The sequence below is a fragment of the Pseudophryne corroboree genome, chromosome 4 (genome assembly GCF_028390025.1).
Source record: "Pseudophryne corroboree isolate aPseCor3 chromosome 4, aPseCor3.hap2, whole genome shotgun sequence".
NCBI classification, from domain to species: domain Eukaryota; kingdom Metazoa; phylum Chordata; class Amphibia; order Anura; family Myobatrachidae; genus Pseudophryne; species Pseudophryne corroboree.
This window is the reverse complement of record NC_086447.1, coordinates 193385403-193403356: the sequence shown is the minus strand read 5'-3', so window position 1 is coordinate 193403356 and position 17954 is coordinate 193385403. Positions and strand designations below refer to the sequence as shown.

General features: G+C 46.2%; 1 protein-coding gene and 1 long non-coding RNA gene across 4 annotated transcripts in view; one reads left to right on the top strand and one right to left on the bottom strand.

The window, feature by feature from the left end:
- The window catches only part of LOC134909157 (glypican-5-like), a 437429-nt gene that overhangs the window by 10990 nt on the left and 408485 nt on the right, over positions 1-17954 (bottom strand). The gene's annotated exons all lie outside the window — the stretch shown is intronic.
- The window catches only part of LOC134909158 (uncharacterized), a 155751-nt gene continuing 151284 nt past the window's right edge, over positions 13488-17954 (top strand). The window contains exon 1 of the long non-coding RNA XR_010175859.1: positions 13488-14306. This is a non-coding gene — a long non-coding RNA (uncharacterized LOC134909158). The remainder of the gene's footprint in view (positions 14307-17954) is intronic.

Genomic DNA, 17954 nt, shown 5'->3' with positions numbered 1-17954 from the left:
CATTTTCAACTGCACTTTTCACTGCAAGAATTTTCAGGTGAAACCCGTTTGGAATTAAAACGGAGCGTTTTCGCGGCAATTTTCGCCCGATTGCTGCGAAAAATTTTCGGGTGAAAAATTGCCGCGAATTTGCGGATAATTGAATACCCTAGTCAGTGAGACAGGACCAGGACATTTTTACTTTTTTCTATACACATATCATATATTCTTTCACTATATTCAATTTGGATCATGTATCTTTCAATGGGTAATCACATTGTTTTTTTAATTTAATATCGCAATAAAGTATGTCTTAACAGCATATTTCATAATTAATTAAGATTTATTGAAATAGATTTCAATTAACAAGAGCCTTCTTCTCTCTTTATTGATCTAGAAAAGAAAAATCTCATATTCCATAGGTATCGGCATCTTAATAAATGGGAACACTGAGCAGATGCCCAGAATCCCAAGATTCCTAAAGGTGAATACACACGGAGAGATTTTGACTATGAGAGATTTTGACTGAGCGTTTTCCCATGAACTGGCAGTAGGAGATTTTGACTAACTTTTCCAGCGATTTTGGCTATGGACGATTTTGGCTAACTCATTTAAGCAAGGGGATGCTTTTTCTTTTCCAACGACCTAGCCAAAATTGACTTGCCTGCACAGTCTATTTTTAGCAGCGATAGCGACCTGGCGGGGATGCGCATCGCTATCGCTGGCTGTGTACTCACAGAGCGATATGCACTAACTTTCTGAGCGATTTTGACTATATAGTCAAAATCTCTCAGTTATATCGCTCCGTGTGTATGCACCTTTAGACCTTTGAGCATCGGAGGGTTGGGCCCAGAGCCGGCCCTAGCCAATATGATGCCCTAGGCAAAATTTTGGCTGGTGCCCCCTAGCACCACCGCTGGTTCCGCCTCTGACCTTGCACCTCTTGCCCAGCACCATCACCCCTCATCCATAGCAGTCCTTATTTTGGGGTTTGTACCCCCTATATTTTAAATAGGAACAGTTCGCACATTTGGCACACAGACCAAAAAGGGGGTTGTTTTTGCTGGCAAGGGGCATGGCCACACAATAGTAACCCCAATTCCAATTACGCCAAACAGTACTGCAACTTTATTCACATTTGATCATGCGATAGCATCCATAATTCATATTACATCCCACAGTAGTATCACTTTACCTTTATAAACGTTACTCCTCACAGTAGAGCCCCTTATTCACATTACATCACACTGAATTGCTCCTTATTCACATTACACCACACCCTATTGCTCTTTATTGACATTAGACGACACAGTAGTGCCCTTTCTATATGCAACGCCACATAGTAGGGCACCTTATACACATAATGACACACAGTGATGTCCCTTACACATATGAGATGTCCTTATAAACATAATGTGCCTTACACATTATGACAGCCGTTATTAATGTTCTTTTACACGTAATGTCCCTTACACATATGCCGCACATTATTAATGACCTTATACGCATAATGACACACATAGTGCCCCTACACATTTGCTGCACATTATTAGTGCCCCTATACACATAATGACACACATACAGTAGTACCCTGTTACACATATGCCGCACATTATTAATGCCCTTATATACATAATGACACACATAGTGCCCCTTACACATATGTTGCACATTATTAATGCATTTTTACATGACACACATAATGCTCCTTACACATATTCCGAACACTACTGCACAACCAACCTACTCACATGCCCACAGCAGTCACACTGCCACTAACACTGTGACCTCTGCCTCTGCTTGAATACAGATGTCCTCATAAATCTTGCCTCAATGCTAACGTTAGGCACCTTTTTTTTAATGAAAATGCATTTTATTTGCATTGCTATGTGGCTAGGATGCACAAACAGCTTATTCTGATTAAAATGATATGAGGCAGGCCTATATACTGTGTGAGACTGCGGCTGTATCTGCATATGAAATACTACACACAGAATATAGGCATGCTGCATATCATTTTAATCAGCAGAAGCTGCTGATGCCCCTAGGCATATCAAATGCCCTAGGCAATTGCCTAGTTTGCCTATGCCTATGGCCGGCTCTGGTTGGGCCCACCTGGCTGGTGCCTCCGGAGCTTCTTGTGAGGCAGGTAGAGAATGCTGGTTGGCCACTGATTGTGATTGTGAATTACACACAAACAGAGCTGCCAGGTAGCATTCTCTACCTGCCTCCCAGACTGCAGCTAGACAGTGAATGGTTGTCAGCTATCCACCAATCAGATGCCCACTCTTTCCTCTTTAAGTCTGAATCCAGATTGCAGCACTTGAGTGTGGTGAATGATCTGTTAATGCATTGTGTGACTTACTTAAATGCACAAAACATTTTTTAAATAACATATTCGTTATTAGTAAGTATGTATTCATTCATTGTAGTAATTGTTTCAAAGGCTTTACAGACCTTTGTGTAATTAGCATGCACGCTGCATACTAGGGATAATATTTGTATTCAGCAAATCGAGGAAGAGAAATGGAAAGCTTTCAGACTGCCATTAAAGATAATTAGGAATAAATTCCAGAGAAAGCGTCAGTGCGGTGATAGACACCACCATGTGCCGTTCCATCACTGTCCTTCTCAACACCAGACACCTCTCCAGGGATGCTGGGTTAACCCCCCTATCCTTCATTATGTGGATCATTGGAATCCCTCTCAGATTAGACCTGTAGAAGTACTAATCATTCTGTTGGAAGTGCTAGAAGTTCCGCCTCAGATGTACACACATAATACAACTGTCTGTCTTTGACATTTTATTGTGGTACGCCATACACATAGACAATTGTTATGCATCTGATTTCAGTCAGTATTAAGTTGATTGATATCTACTGGAAGGACCACAAGCTGGTAAAGAAACCAATAACAGTATTAGCCCTTCTTTCATTACAAAAGGAGAGTTAGAGCATTAGTTTATATCATTATTTTGGCATCATTACAGCATTGCATAGGGTGGTAAACTGGTGACAATACCACCGTGGGTAGTTTGGCATGACCTCGCATTCAGTCATTGGGTGAAAAGGGATCCTTTGGCTAGAGGTCAAAACTCTCTTGGCTTCATCTTTCCAAGTAAAGGGCAATTGTATAATCAAGTCTATGACATGAATATTATCAATAGAGACAAAAGGTCTATGTATTAAGCCTTGGAGAGAAATAAAGTACCAGCCAATCATCTCCTAACTGCCATGTTACAGGAAGTGTTTGAAAAATGACAGTTAGGAGCTGGTTGGTTGGTACTTTATCGCTGTATACTTTATCTCTCTCCAAGGCTTAGTACATAGACACCTTATTTATTATGCTCATGTGGAATGTTTATGGTATGATACCATCTACCATCGGAGGAATCTGTGAGGAACTCAACAGTATACATCTTTGGGACAATAAACTAAGGAACTGAATTTCGGGAAGTACAGTATATTTGTATGTGATAATTACAGATACGTTCATTTAGGATCCCTAGGAAATGTACTGTAGTTCTCACTATTGTGGCACTAAACACAACAAATTACAATGGGGTCAATTCAAAGTGTGGAGAAGTGAGCCAGTAGAGAAGTTGCAATGGCAACCAAACAGCTTTTAAGAAACATTTGTCAAGCGCATTCTATAAAATGATACATAGCAGCTGATTGGTCATTTTACTGCTTCGTGAATAGACCCCATTGTATGCTGAAAAGCTTAAAATGTGTATGTGGTGCACTTACTGATTTGTTTTTAAAAAGTACAATAATACTGTACCTGTTCTTAACATTAAATAGAAACAAAGAGTAAATGTAAATAAGTAACCACATATAACTTTGACCTGTAGGGTTTCTAGTTTCAAACCAGTAGAAGTCCTCCTCGTGACTGGGCCAGTTTTCACAATATGACAGCTGGACTGGGTGACACTTTTCTGTGTATTAGTTTACCTAAGTGCACTTCATATTGTTTTCTTTTACACAAATGAAACTTTTATTTAGTATCACAACATAGTAATACAAAGTCAGAAAACAACAAGCGTTACCCCGATCAGCACAAATACTGCCTAATCAGCAAATGTCTATATGACCTGGAACACCAACTTTTGATTGAAGCACTGCCCCTTTCCTGATCAATTAGTAGAGATAATCCCGACAAAACAGAGACAGCTGTGAGGTATGTTGGTTCTTCCAACATTCTGCTATAGGGCCCTAAAACCTTTAGTCATGAAATGGTTGTGAGAGAGAACTCTGGCTATTTATAAAACTATTAGTAGGTCAGGCCGTAGCCATTTTCAGCATGTTGTGAGATGCACTGTGATAACCAGCATCTGTGACAACGTTCCGCAACATTGGGTGGCATATTTCTATGTCACCTCTAGAGAACTCATAACCTTTGAACATATGGAAAGGAAACAGACTGCTAGGAAATGGTTAATACAAAGGTACGGATTACAGTCAAATATAGAGTTTCACCTCTCTCCCATTATGTAATGTACTGTATTAACCACACTTTAACATTGTTCTGTAAAAAAACAATGAAAGTGAAATCTATTTTAGGTAAAATTGCTTAATTAGAAAAAAAAAAATATTTTGTTGGCTTACAAGTTACAACAATCCCTTGCCAGATAGTACATTAAGCCAAAATCCCTGAGTTTAAAAACTTCAGCACAAAAAGCAGCTACAGTATCAAAGACTAAAAGAGGGATTAAGAGGCTTCCAGTATTTATCATTAAGAGCCCCTTTAATATTCCTTACCACTGTGGAAATCCCTTATCGCCGCAATTCATCAAAAGAATATTGCAGTAACAGCTGACACATTGGTCCTTAATAGTCTTGAAAAAGTTCTGTGTGAGAACGAAACGCGTAGCTAGAGGAAACGTTCCCTTGCTGCACACCTTATTGCTCACTTCACTGCAACGAATAATTAATAGCATTTTCTCATTGTAGTTTATTTTGGATGTGCTCTCTCCTATCTCCAATAATGGTACTATATGAACTCTAATATTTCCAATGGGTGAGCACAGTTGAGGTTGTTTCAGCAAATACTAAACATATATTATTTGTTTTAACACACACACACGTTGTATGTTTTTAGCATAGCTTTATTTGTATGTCTAGCTGGGTTGGGCTTGAAATGACGGCGCTTGGGATGCCAGCAGTCAGACTATTGACCGTGGCATCCCGATGATCAGAATCCTGACAGGTGAGGGAACTTACACTTACCTTCCTCCACTGCCCCCTTACACTCCCATCTAGCACCCTAAACCTAACCCTCCCCGGGATCCGGTCTCTAGGTCAACAGTAACTAGGTCGACACTATCTAGGTCAACCACTATTGGTTGACAGTAACTAGGTCGACAGGGTTTCTAGGTTGACATGTTCTAGGTTGACAGGTCAAAAGGTCGACATGAGTTTTCACAATTTTTGGGAATAGTAACCTGTGTTGAGCGCAGCGATAGCAGAGCGAGGCACCTTGCCCGAAGCATGGCAAGCGAAGCGAGCCATGCGAGGGGACACGGTGCACTAATTGGGGTTCCCGTCACTGTACGGAGAAAACGACACCATAAAAACTCATGTCGACCTAGAACATGTCAACCTAGAGACCCTGTCGACCTAGTATCCCTGTCGACCAATGGTGGTCGACCTAGACACTGTCGACCTAGTTACTATCTACCTTCCATACCACACCGCCCTCCCCGGTGGTGCCTAAACCTACTCCTCAGCCTAAACCTATCTTCCCCCCGCGGCTTACCTCTCTGGTGATCTGGGGATGCTCGTTCGGGATCCCGGCACTGGGCTGGGCATTCTGAGTAGTGTCGGGAATCGGGCATCTGTATTTTGACTGTCAGGATCCTGACTGGATCCCGTCCAGCTAATATTGTTTGTGAATAAGGAGAAGCTTCATGCAGTTATTATTAACAAGTAGATAATAAGTATCATTGAATAGCAATAACATTGAATACATTTAAATATCAATTAAGTGCATTCAGGTTCTTTCTATTTTTTATATTGGTCCATAATACATAATCACTAAAATATGTTAGTTTATTAAGATGATATTGGTATGTTATTGCTGTCCTGAATAATAGATAGGGCATTGAAGTAGTACAGTGATGCCAGTAACTACTATAACCTTCCTAATTACATATTTTCAATAGCATTAGGGACGTTTGGCCATTTGATCATTCAGATGCTTTATGAGGAACTGCATGGTTTTATATCACACTGCTCTTTCTCATGAAAGGGAGCATGACCACAGGCAGGGACGGACTGGCGCCGTGAGGCAGTCCTGTCACATCACTGTGCACGCGTGTTGCAGGCGTGCGCACAAGGGGGGCACAGCCATGACTCATGGGGGCATGCCACGGGTCAGGGGAGCCTGGCCTTGTGGCACACCCTGTGTTCTGACCACCGGTGAAATGTAGGGAAAGCGGGCGGGCAGCTGAGCAAAAAGCCTGCGCTATTTGGCCAGCCCTGCTCTCAGTGTAGCTGATAAATCGGCCCTTTTGACAGTTGGCAGAAGTGCCAGATGGCCAGTCCAGCCATGCCAGTAGGTAAGTACCAATTCTGTGCCACATCTAGACCTGAGAAGAAAAACTTGGGCCTGGTTCTGATTAGGATGCAGTATCCACCATCCTTGAGTCTTTTGGCATAGTTGCAACTTTCTACTAATGCCGCTGTACATCGGTGCGCCTGAATGTACAAGGACTGAGACACCCACTCACGGTGACAATAGATGCTGCAGTACCATCTGGTGTGTCTTTAGTGCCCCATCGGTCACACCTTGGAAACTTGCACCAAGGTAGGGAAAAAACTGGGATGCATGCGTGGGGCAATTCAGATGTATGCGCAAACATGAATCATTCCTATACTGTGTCTGACATCTGCTCTGTGTCCAACTCAGAATCAGGCCCCTTGGCACTGGGGGGCCCCGGTCAGGATCACGCTGTTACCAGCACCCAGAACTGTGCTGTTTCTATGAAGAATTCTTCTCCAGCTCCCACTGTAGCGGAAACCTACCCGCACAGTTGTATTGTAAAAAGTACAACTCAACCAGTTGTGCCAGTGTTCCAGACAGACTCTAATGCGGGCTACACACTGGGCTGAGATTTCAGTAGACCCGCCGTCGCGTGGCCGATGCAGGTAAGCATATACACTTACCGAACAGCCACTTGCTGTCTCATACTTGACATGCAGCTGGATGGGGATTTGAATTTGCCTGCTTAGCTGTGATGTCGGCCCATGCAGCAAACATATGGGCAGTCAGCGGGCCACCCGTACACACAGCCAGATGCGCCAATATATCTTCAGATATATTGCCTATTGACTGTACTGCACAGCCGATGCGATATGTCTATGAACAACATCGTTCACAGACATTTCGGGTGTACACACTCAACGACCTGCTAGCGATATATATCGGCCGTTCACTTGAATGGCCAATACAGTGCATCCGAAAAGTATTCACAGCGTTTCACTTTTTCCACATTTTGTTATGTTACAGCGTTATTCCAAAATGGAATAAATTCATTTTTTCCCTCAAATTTCTACACACAATGGTGGTCATTCCGAGTTGTTAGCTCGTTGCCGTTTTTCGCAACGCAGCGATTAGGTGGAAAATGCGCATGCGCATGGTATGCAGCGCGCATGCGCTAAGTTATTTAACACAAAACTTAGTAGATTTGCTGGTGTTCGTGCGGCGCTTTTCAGTCGCACTGCTGATCGTGAGTGATTGACAGGAAAGGGGCGTTTCTGGGAGGTAACTGAGCGTTTTCCGGGAGTGTGCTAAAAAACGCATGCGTGCCAGGCAAAAACGCAGGAGTGGCTGGAGAAACGGGGGAGTGGCTGGCCGAACGCAGGGCGTGTTTGTGACGTTAAACCAGGAACTAAACGGACTGAGGTGATCGCAATCTAGGAGTAGGTCTGGAGCTACTCAGAAACTGCATGAAAATTTTTAGTAGCAATTCTGCTACTCTTTAGTTCGCAATTCTGCTAAGCTAAGATACACTCCCAGAGGGCGGCGGCTTAGCATGTGCACTGCTGCTAAAAGCAGCTAGCGAGCGATCAACTAGGAATGAGGGCCAATACCCCATAATGACAATGTGAAAAAAGTTTGAGATTTTTGCAAATTTATTAAAAATAAAAAAAACTAAGAAATTACATGTACATAAGTATTCACAGCTTTTGCTCAATACTTTGTTGATGCACCTTTGGCAGAAATTACAGCCTCAAGTCTTTTTGAATATAATGCCACAAGCTTGGAACACAGTTTTACCCATACCTCTTTTGCAGCACCTCTCAAGCTCCATCAGGTTGCATGGGAAGCCCAGGTGCCAAGCCATTTTCATCTCTCCAGTAATGTTCAATCGGATTCAAGTCTGGGCTCTGGCTGGACCTCTCAAGGACATTCACAGAGTTGTCCTGAAGCCACTCTTTTGATGTGTGCTTAGGGTTGTTGTCCTGCTGAAAGATGAACCGTCACCCCAGTCTGAGGTCAAGGGCACTCTGGAGCAGGTTTTCATCCAGGTTGTCTCTGCACACTGCTGCATTCATATTTCCCTCTATGTTGACTAGTCTCCCAGTTCTTGCAGCTGAAAATCATCCCCACAGCATGATGCTGCCACCACCATGCTTCACTGTAGGGATGGTATTGGCCTGGTGATGAACAGTACCTGGTTTCCTCCAAACATGACGCCTGGCATTCACACCAAAGAGTTCCATCCTTGTCTCATCAGACCACAGAATTTTGTTTCTCATGGTCAGAGTCCTTCAGGTGCATTTTGGCAAGCTACAGGCAGGCTGCCATGTCCTTTTTATTAAGGAGCGGCTTCCGTCTGGCCACTCTACCATACAGGCCTGATTGGTGGATTGCTGCAGAGATGGTTGTCCTTCTGGAAGGTTCTCCTCTCTCCACAGAGGAATGCTGTAGCTCTGACAGAGTGACCACCGGGCTCTTTGTTACCTCCCTGACTAGGGCCCTTCTCCTCCAATCGCTCAGTTTAGACGGCCGGCCAGCTCTAGGAAGAGTCCTGGTGGTTCCGAACTTCTTCCATCAGTGGAAACAGGATGCACCTGAGCTCAATTTTGAGCTTCATGGCAAAGGCTGTGAATATTTATGTACATGTGATTTCTTAGTTTTTTATTTTTAATACATTTGCAAAAATCTATAAAAACCTTTTTCACGTTGTCATTATGGGGTATTGTGTGTAGAATTTTGAGAGAAAAATTAATTTATTCCATTTTGGAATAAGGCTGTAACATAGCAAAATGTGGAAAAAGTGAAGCGCTGTGAATACTTTCCAGATGCAATGTATATTGCCCAGTGTGTGCCCAGCTTTACTCTTACTTGCCCGCTCTCCTGGAACTGCCTAGAGACTCCTGAATTCTGAGAAAGTACCCCGAGTTCTAGGAAAAATGGACAACTCTCCTACAACCTGTCTGCTGCCAGATTTCTTCTTCACGTAGAGTGGGCATGGGCAAGATGCTTTATGTTGTGATATGATATGAATCACATCATCTCAGCCTCGTCCCCAGCTGTACAAAGCTGGAAATGGCAGCAAAACATACAGGGGGCAAGGCTGTGACGGCTCAATACATGGCACTCTGCCCTCATCCTGCCTTCTGGACCTTTCTCTCCACGGACCTCCCAAGAGAAGGACTTGCCAAACACAGCAAGTATGTACCAACCATTTACTGTATGGGCGCTATGGGCCCACTAATTAATATATATATTGATTGTGATGTCATAATGTTGCATTTAATGTTGAATTGCATTGATTGTGATGACATAATGGTGCTTTAAATATTGCATTGCATTGGTTGTGATCTCATAATGGCGCTTACAATGTCTCATTGCATTGATTATGATGTCATAATGTTGCATTTATGTTAAAAATCCTCACGTACCACTGAGCGACATTGGAGGAAAGTACGCTCTAAGGTCGAATTCCTCCACTACAAATTTATGCTCTCATCCTACTTTGCTGCCCTTTTCCTCTCTAAACAAACTTACTTCAAAAACCTCATCTCCTCCCAATCCTCAAACCCCTAGCGCCTCTTTGCCACCGTCAACTCACTCCTCTGCCCACCCCCGCCTCAACTCCCCTCTTCACTCTCTGCTCTTGACTTTGCCATCTACTTCACATCCAAAATTGACTCCATTTATCAGGACACAACATCCCACCAGAACCTGAACAAACCCCCTTCTCCATTCCTCGACCCTCCTCTCCTTCCCTCCTACCAACTCTGACATCTTTTTTCCCTGTATCTGGACAAGAAGCCATGGTCCTCATCCGGTCCTCACCCCCCTCCACCTCCCCACTTGACTCTATTCCCTCCCGCCTACTCTGCTTCCTCTCTTCTGCCTGTTCCCATCTTGCCCATCTACTCAATCTCTCTCTCTCATCAGGCACTGTCCCTTCTGCCCTCAAGAATGCACTTGTATCCCCTATTCTTAAAAAACCTACCCTTGATCCAACCACTATCTCCAAATATCGACCCATCTCTTTCCTCCCTTTTGTCTCAAAACACCTTGAGCGTATTGTCCTCAACCGCCTCACTGTCTTTCTTTCCTCCCACTCACTGCTTGACCGTGTCCAGTCTGGTTTCCGTCCTCTGCACTCCCATGACACTGCCCTCGCGAAAGTCTGCAATTACCCCATATCTGCTAAATCTAAGGGCCACTGCTCTCTGCTTATTCTCCTTGACCTCTCTACTGCTTTTGACACTGTAGACCACCCTCTCCTCCTGCAATCATTTACTCCCTTGCTCCCTCTCCCTTACTCCATCTCTTGGTCTTTATTTATATGGCACCCGTGGATCCCTTGTAGCGCCATATAAATAAAGGATAATAATTATATATTTATTTAGTGTATACTGGACTTAATTCATCTTGGATCACTAGTGAGACAGACATTGTGATTTTATCCATCCTGCTTCTGCTAAAAATCGCATGTGAAGAGCTGCCCAGAAAGGTAAAAGACTGATGCAATCGCAAAATTGCGATACTTACGCAGAAATCGAGTACCATCAACAATCACGGTTGACCCAGGGCTACTCTCAGAATAATGAGAATGCAGTCGCCCCGGTGCCATGTTTTTAATCGCAATCTATTACAACTGACATTAGATACACACCTTGAAAACGTCCATGATCTGCCTGCATTTTTCCAACCACTCCCCACAAACGCCATGTTAACACCCACAAATGGTCACTTCCTGTCAATCAAATTGCGATCTCAATTTAGCCTTCGCGCATGAGCAATGCATTTGCGGCGCATGCGTATTCTGCCGATAATCGCCCGATTTGACACACACACACACACACACACACACACACACACACACACACACGCACACACACACTTTTACTTTCTCTTCAAGTTTCAGACCTCTTGACTAGACTTGGGAAACCTGCAATGTGTATCAAATACATGTACAGTACTTATTAATAGATACAATATAATGACAAACTGCAGCAAGGAAAAATTAACTGAACTGTTTAATTCAGTTTCTAACAACTTAAAGGATGGCGGCAGATGGACTGGGCATGTACTGGGGGAGAAAGGAGGGGGGACAGATTTTCAGTATTTTAGTCTTTTAAAGTGAAAGTCCACCCACGCATCCTGAAGCAAGGGGCTTAGCAGAAATAACAGAACATATTGTGCACTGAGCTGCCCACATGCCACACATGGAGTTTGCTAAAATGTAGCTCACATCTGCCCTGGAGTGACATAATCTGTTCCAAGAATACTTTCTGTTACTCTTCTGCCAGCCAAATCGCATGTCTCAGATCCAAGTTGCATCACTGTGCCTTCAAAGGCCCTGCATTCCCCAAGAAATGAGTGTAATTGGACAGTGAGTGAGTGAGTGAGAGATTTTATCTGTACTGGTGATGAAAGTAAATCAAAACAAGCATACTGTAAATGCATGAAAGTAAAGGGGGGTATACACGGAGAGATCCATGCTTAAATTCTAATCAATCTGACTAGAATGCTTAGAAATTAAGCACGTGTGTAGGGTGCCGGCGTCAGCGATGTGCGGTCCGCGCGTAGCTATCGCCGGCTCTAGATTTGGCATGCATGCATGCCAAATCTAGTGAGATCGCTCATTTCACCGCTGGATGAAATGAGCGGCACCCTGCCCACCCCCCTCGCTCAGCACACATCGTGCTGAGCAGGGAGAGAGGTGTGCTGAGCGGTCTGTGCTAGATCACTCAGCACACATCTCTGGGGAAATCTCCCCATGTGTACGGGGCTTAAGGAAACATGCATAAACATACCGACCTGAATCTGTACTATCACCATCCTGAGAGGCTGAGATAGGTACTTATTCCACCACTGTCCTTGGTAAATAGGCTCTGGAAAAATTGTTCGCTGCCGATACACAAATGGCTTGGTAAATAGAGAATACACTTGTTTTCTCTGGAGAAATGGGTTTTCACCCTACAGGGCTGCCATTGGGGGGGGGGGGGGGGAGGGGGGGGGGGGGGCGGCAGCTGATTATTGGCAGCCATGGATGGAGAGAGCCTGCAGTATTTTGAATTTAGTGCCAGCTGTGAGCCAATCGGAGCTTGAAGACTGACAGACACTTGACAGCTCCTGATTGGCTGCCGGTCCGCAAGCTTCATGGCCAGCGGCAAATTTTAAATACCGCCAGCTTTGTCACACCATGTCTATCTGCCAGTAACCAGCTGGCATCCCAACCCTGATCCACACTTCTGTTACACAGGCACCCTCTCAACACGCACATGGACAGCTGCGACCTCAGCGTGCTGCCTGCACTTCTCCAACTAGGACAACCAATGCCCAGAATGGTGAGCTGTGGGTGTGTGTGGCTATAATGCAGTGTGTGTGTGTGTGTGTGTGTGTGGCTATGGGACAGTGTGTGTGTGCATGTGGCTATGGGGCAGTGTGCGTGTGTGTGGCCATTGGGCAGTGTGTGTGTGTGTGTGTGTGTGGCTATGGGGAAGTGTGTGTGTGCGTGTGGCTATGGGGCAGTGTGTGTGGCTATGCGAAAGTGTTTGTGTGTGTGTGGCTATGGGGCAGTGTGTTTGTACGTGGCTATAAGGCTGTGTGTGTGTGTGTGGCTATGGGACAGTGTGTGTACGTGGCAGTGTGTGTGTGTGGCTATGGGGCAGTGTGTGTGTATGTAGCTATGGGGCAGTGTGTGTGTGTGTGTGTGTGTGGCTATGGGGCAGTGAGTGTGTGGCTATGGGGCAGTGTGTGTGTGTGGCTATGGGGCAGTGAGTGTGTGGCTATGGGGCAGTGTGTGTGTGTGGCTATGGGACAGTGTGTGTGTGCGTGCGTGGCAGTGTATGTGTGTGGCTATGGGGCAGTGTGTGTGTGTGTGTGGCTATGGGGCAGTGAGTGTGTGGCCATGGGGCAGTGTGTGTGTGTGGCTATGGGGCAGTGTTTGTGTGTGTGGTGGGTGCAGGGCCGGCGCTTCCACTAGGCAGCTTTAGGCAGCTGCCTAGGGGCGGGAGACATGAAGGGGCGGTCCGCTGATGCTGCCCTGAAAAAACAGTAGTTTCATAGGTGTGCAAACGGGTGCACACTCTAATGTATGCGGCCGGGTACGCTCAGGTATCGCCGCGCCCGCCGCACACTTGATACCTGTCCCGGTCAGAGCCGACATCAAAGGGTGACGTCGTCCCGCCCTGACAGATAAGAGGACCCGCCGATGTGCACAGTGACAGGACCACCCCAGCCTGCGCGTGACGATCACCTTCCTCCCCGGATCGCACACAGCGCAGCTGAAGCAGATCATTCAAAGCAGCGTATAGGGAGAGAGGGCGCTTTTCTCCTACCCTACCTTCCCAGCAGCCCGTGCTGTTGTATCACTGCACTGAGCTGAGCGCACTGCGGGCAGCGGTCGGTCACTATGGGGAGAGCTGCCCTCCCTCCCCGTCATCAGATGCTCTAGTTCCCTCCTGCATTCAGCCTCCCGCTAGGAGGGTAGGCAAGCCTGGGTAAAAGTTTTTTCCCTGAGCCTCCTGCAAGTCCAGGAAAGCCGGAGGGCAGGGTGTGCAAGGGAGACGTCACACTGCCATAAGAGTCCTGCAGGGCAGTCTGAGCAGAGGCTCTTCACTTGTCGGCATCACGACAGCTGCTGCAGAACAGCAGTGTGGAGGCCCTTCAGTGCAGACTTCCCTGGCCTGATCTCCTTCCCCCAGGATTATTCTTTTTTTCCTGGTTACAGCAGCAGCACCATCCAGAAGCTAAGGCTCCGCCCCCTTCCGAAACTCCGCCCCTCCCACGGCCCGCGATTTCCAATTCCTCCCCTCCATCGCCAGCTATGTGGATCCAGCACAGAGCTCCTGCAGGTAATAGTGTACTCACTATTTACAAACTTAGTCACCAATATGATATCTAGATAGCATCATCTTATTGTCAGTGCATGGGTCCAGTGTATGTCCATTAAAGTTACATTATGTGTTAGACAGGGTCAGACTGGCCATTAGTTTTGCTTTGGGGCAAGCCCCAGTGGATATTTAAATGAAATACATTTGAATTATGGCCCCTACACAGTGGCCGATATATCAGCCGTTCTCTTGAACGGCCAATATATATTGCGGGACCATCGGCCAGTATGTACACGCGATACATCTGTGAACTCCGTTGTTCACAGACGTATCGCGTCGGCCCCGCAGCACAGCCGACGGCCAATATATCTACCGATATATTGGCGCATCGCTGTGTGTGTATGGGCAACCAGCCGGCAGCCCGTACACATGATGTGGCGGCCGGCGGTGATTGACAGCTGAACTGGGCGGGCGTGTGTACACGCCCATCCAGTTCATGACGTCAGTCCCCAACGGATCGGGCAGTGTGTATGCTCAACACACTGCCCGATCCGTCCATAGATATATCTGCCGATCAATTGATCGGCAGATATATCTACCAGTGAGTACCCACCATTAGGGAGATATTGCTGAGGTAGGTAAGCTGATGCCCATCAACAGCTACATGCAAGGAGCACAGGGATTAAACACAGTTTGGCAAATTCTGGGGTTATTGGTGTGCGGGGCCACCTCCCCGCCAGCCGACCCAATGTAGTGCGGTGCATGCAGCGGCCACCACCCACTATCAGGAGAACTGGCCCTGACTGAATCCCACTCGGCGGTCAGCACCTTGCGTGCCGATCAATTCTCTCAACAAGCCGCCCCCTGCTGCCGGCCATTCTAAATGTGGTGTCGCCCATCAGCCAATCAGAACTTGCGGACCAGAAGCAGCGGCTCTTGATTGGCTGATGGACCGCAAGCTTTGATATGCTGACGGCCGGTGCCATGTTTCAAATGGCCACCACCGCAGGAGGCATCAGTGAGGAGGACAAGTAGCGGCAGCAAACCAGCAGCGGCGGTGATGGGCACTACTGGGGGATTATCTGTATCTGGCACCTCTGGTGGTATTTGTAACTGGCACTTCTGGGGAAATACTTAATGTGAATTTCAGCTCATACTGTGCGGGGTTAATGTGAATTTGGCTCATACTGTGTGGTGTAATGTGAATTTCAGCTCATACTGTGTGGCGTAATGTGATTTTCGGCTCATACTGTGGCGTAATGTGAATTTGGCTCATACTGTGTGGGGTAATGTGAATTTGGGCTCATACTGTGTGGTGTAATGTGAATGTGGCTCCTACTGTGTGGCGTAATGTGAATTTGGGCTCATACTGTGCATTTACAGTGCAGTGCCAGTCTGGAGGCACATGGAAACAAAAGTTTCAATTCTAAGTACATCCAAAGCACAGGGTGCTGCCCCGAGGACCTTTTCGCGATGGCACTGCTCGCACCCCATATTTATGGCCTTGTGTACTGTCCCGCCTACTTTGGTGTTGGCTCCGCCTACCATTGATTTGGTGCCACCCACATGTGGCCACTTCTAGAAATTTTTTTAGTTCCCAGTCCGTCCCTGCTGTCCACAGACAGATTGGTCTTATGCAGTTGGGGACAGCTCTGGTACATGAGCTGTTTAAGAACAGGTAGGGGCTCTAAGAGTAATTTGATTGCTGACTGCGCCTGTCCATATGTAGTGGGACTACAAGTCCCAGCAGATCTTGTCAGCTGAATGTGCTGGAACTTGTAGTGACATCACAGCTGGAGAGGCCATAACAAGCCAAGTACTGTACAGCAACATATAATGGTGTAGATATTGCGTATATATATATATACATATATATGTATATATATATATATTATTTTATTTACTATTATTTAAAAAAAAAAAAAATTATACAAACACACAGCGGCACCAGAGTCTTAAATTTAACTTAGTGTATTCATATCTATACCCAACGTTTCGGGACTGGATTGCCCCTTTGCCAAGGTAAATCCCCTTGACAAAGGGGCGATCCAGCCCCAAAATGTTAGATATAGATTATGAATACACTTAATGTGTATACACACTGAGCAATTTTTTCCCCACTTCCCAGCGATGTCACCGGGGGTGAACGGCTATGGAAAGCTGTTCACCCCGCCGTTCATCTACTTGTAATACCAGCAGATGAATGGCGGCTGCCGGCGATGAAGCGGGAGCGCGCATCAGCGGTAATCGCTGGGGCATACACACTGGGCGACTGAAAGCAGTTCAACACACCAACAGTGACCTGCTTTCAGCTCAAAGTTGCCCAGTGTGAAAGTTAAAATTAAGACTCCAAGTGCCGCTGTGTGTTTGTATGGAAAATTATTTATTTGGATCCAGAAGGTACTGGAGCAGCTGATTCAGTGAGGGAGAGTGCTGGTCCGGTGTGACATAATGATGTACTGGCGTAGGGGAGCAGGGGTGTTGTTCTGTCAATGGATGCAGAGGCTTGCTGGCCAGACGGCCATCCAAGTGAAGCCGTAAGACGTCATCTGATAGCACCATTAGTGGGCTTACCTGTACACAGGCTGGTGAGTTCTCTCTCTCTCTCTCTCTCTCTCTCTCTATATATATATATATATATATATTAATATGGGGCATCATAATGCAGTACATACAGATGGGGTGGGGGCCAGCACCACAATGCAGCACATACAGATGCGGAGAGGGCGGACAGCACAATGCAGACTACATATGGGGACAGCTGGACGGCACAACTGCCTCCCACTTTGCAGGGTTCCAGGAACCGGGGAGCGCGATGCCAACATTACAGACTGCTGCGCCCACGGCTCACAGGCACACGTGAGACAGAGTAGTCGCCAGTGAACGTTGCTGAGAGACATAGATTGGGGGGGGGGGGTGGTTTGCTGAGTGACAGAATAAAGGGGGGGGGGGGCCTGTTTGACAGTGAAGGGTATGAGAGGCACAGAGTGTGTGTGTGTGTGGGGGGGGGGGGGCGCATAAGTTTTGCCTAGGGTGCCAAATTACCTTGCACCGGCCCTGGGTGGGTGCTGCCTATTTTGTCAGTCCCGGGTCCCACAATTTCTGATGGCAGCCATGTCTCCCTGTGGCCCTAGGCCAGAAACTTTATCTGTTAAGATAATGCACATAGAAAACCAAAAATAAATCAGTTGGTGTTGTGAAAGTCGAAATTGCATTTTACTCTCAGAATGCAATATTGCATTTATTAGCATGCATACATACACATTTTTGCGTACTACGGTACTTTGCGGATTACCGCATCTTACCCTTATTACGGTAGGACATGCAGTTGCTAATAAAAGCCATATTGTTACTAGAGATGAGCGGGTTTGGTTCGTCGAGATCCGAACCCCCCCGAACTTCACCTATTTTACACGGGTCCGAGGCAGCCTCGGATCTTCCTGCCTTGCTCGGTTAACCCGAACGCGGCCGAACGTCATCATCCCTCTGTCGGATTCTCGCGAGATTCGTATTCTATATAAAGAGCCGCGCGTCGCCGCCATTTTCACTCATGCATTGGAGATTGAACGGAGAGGACGTGGCTACGTTCTCTGCCTGAAAAGCTCCATATCTGTGCTCTGTGTGCTGCAAATATCTGTGCTCAGTTTGCTGCAAATATCTGTGCTCAGT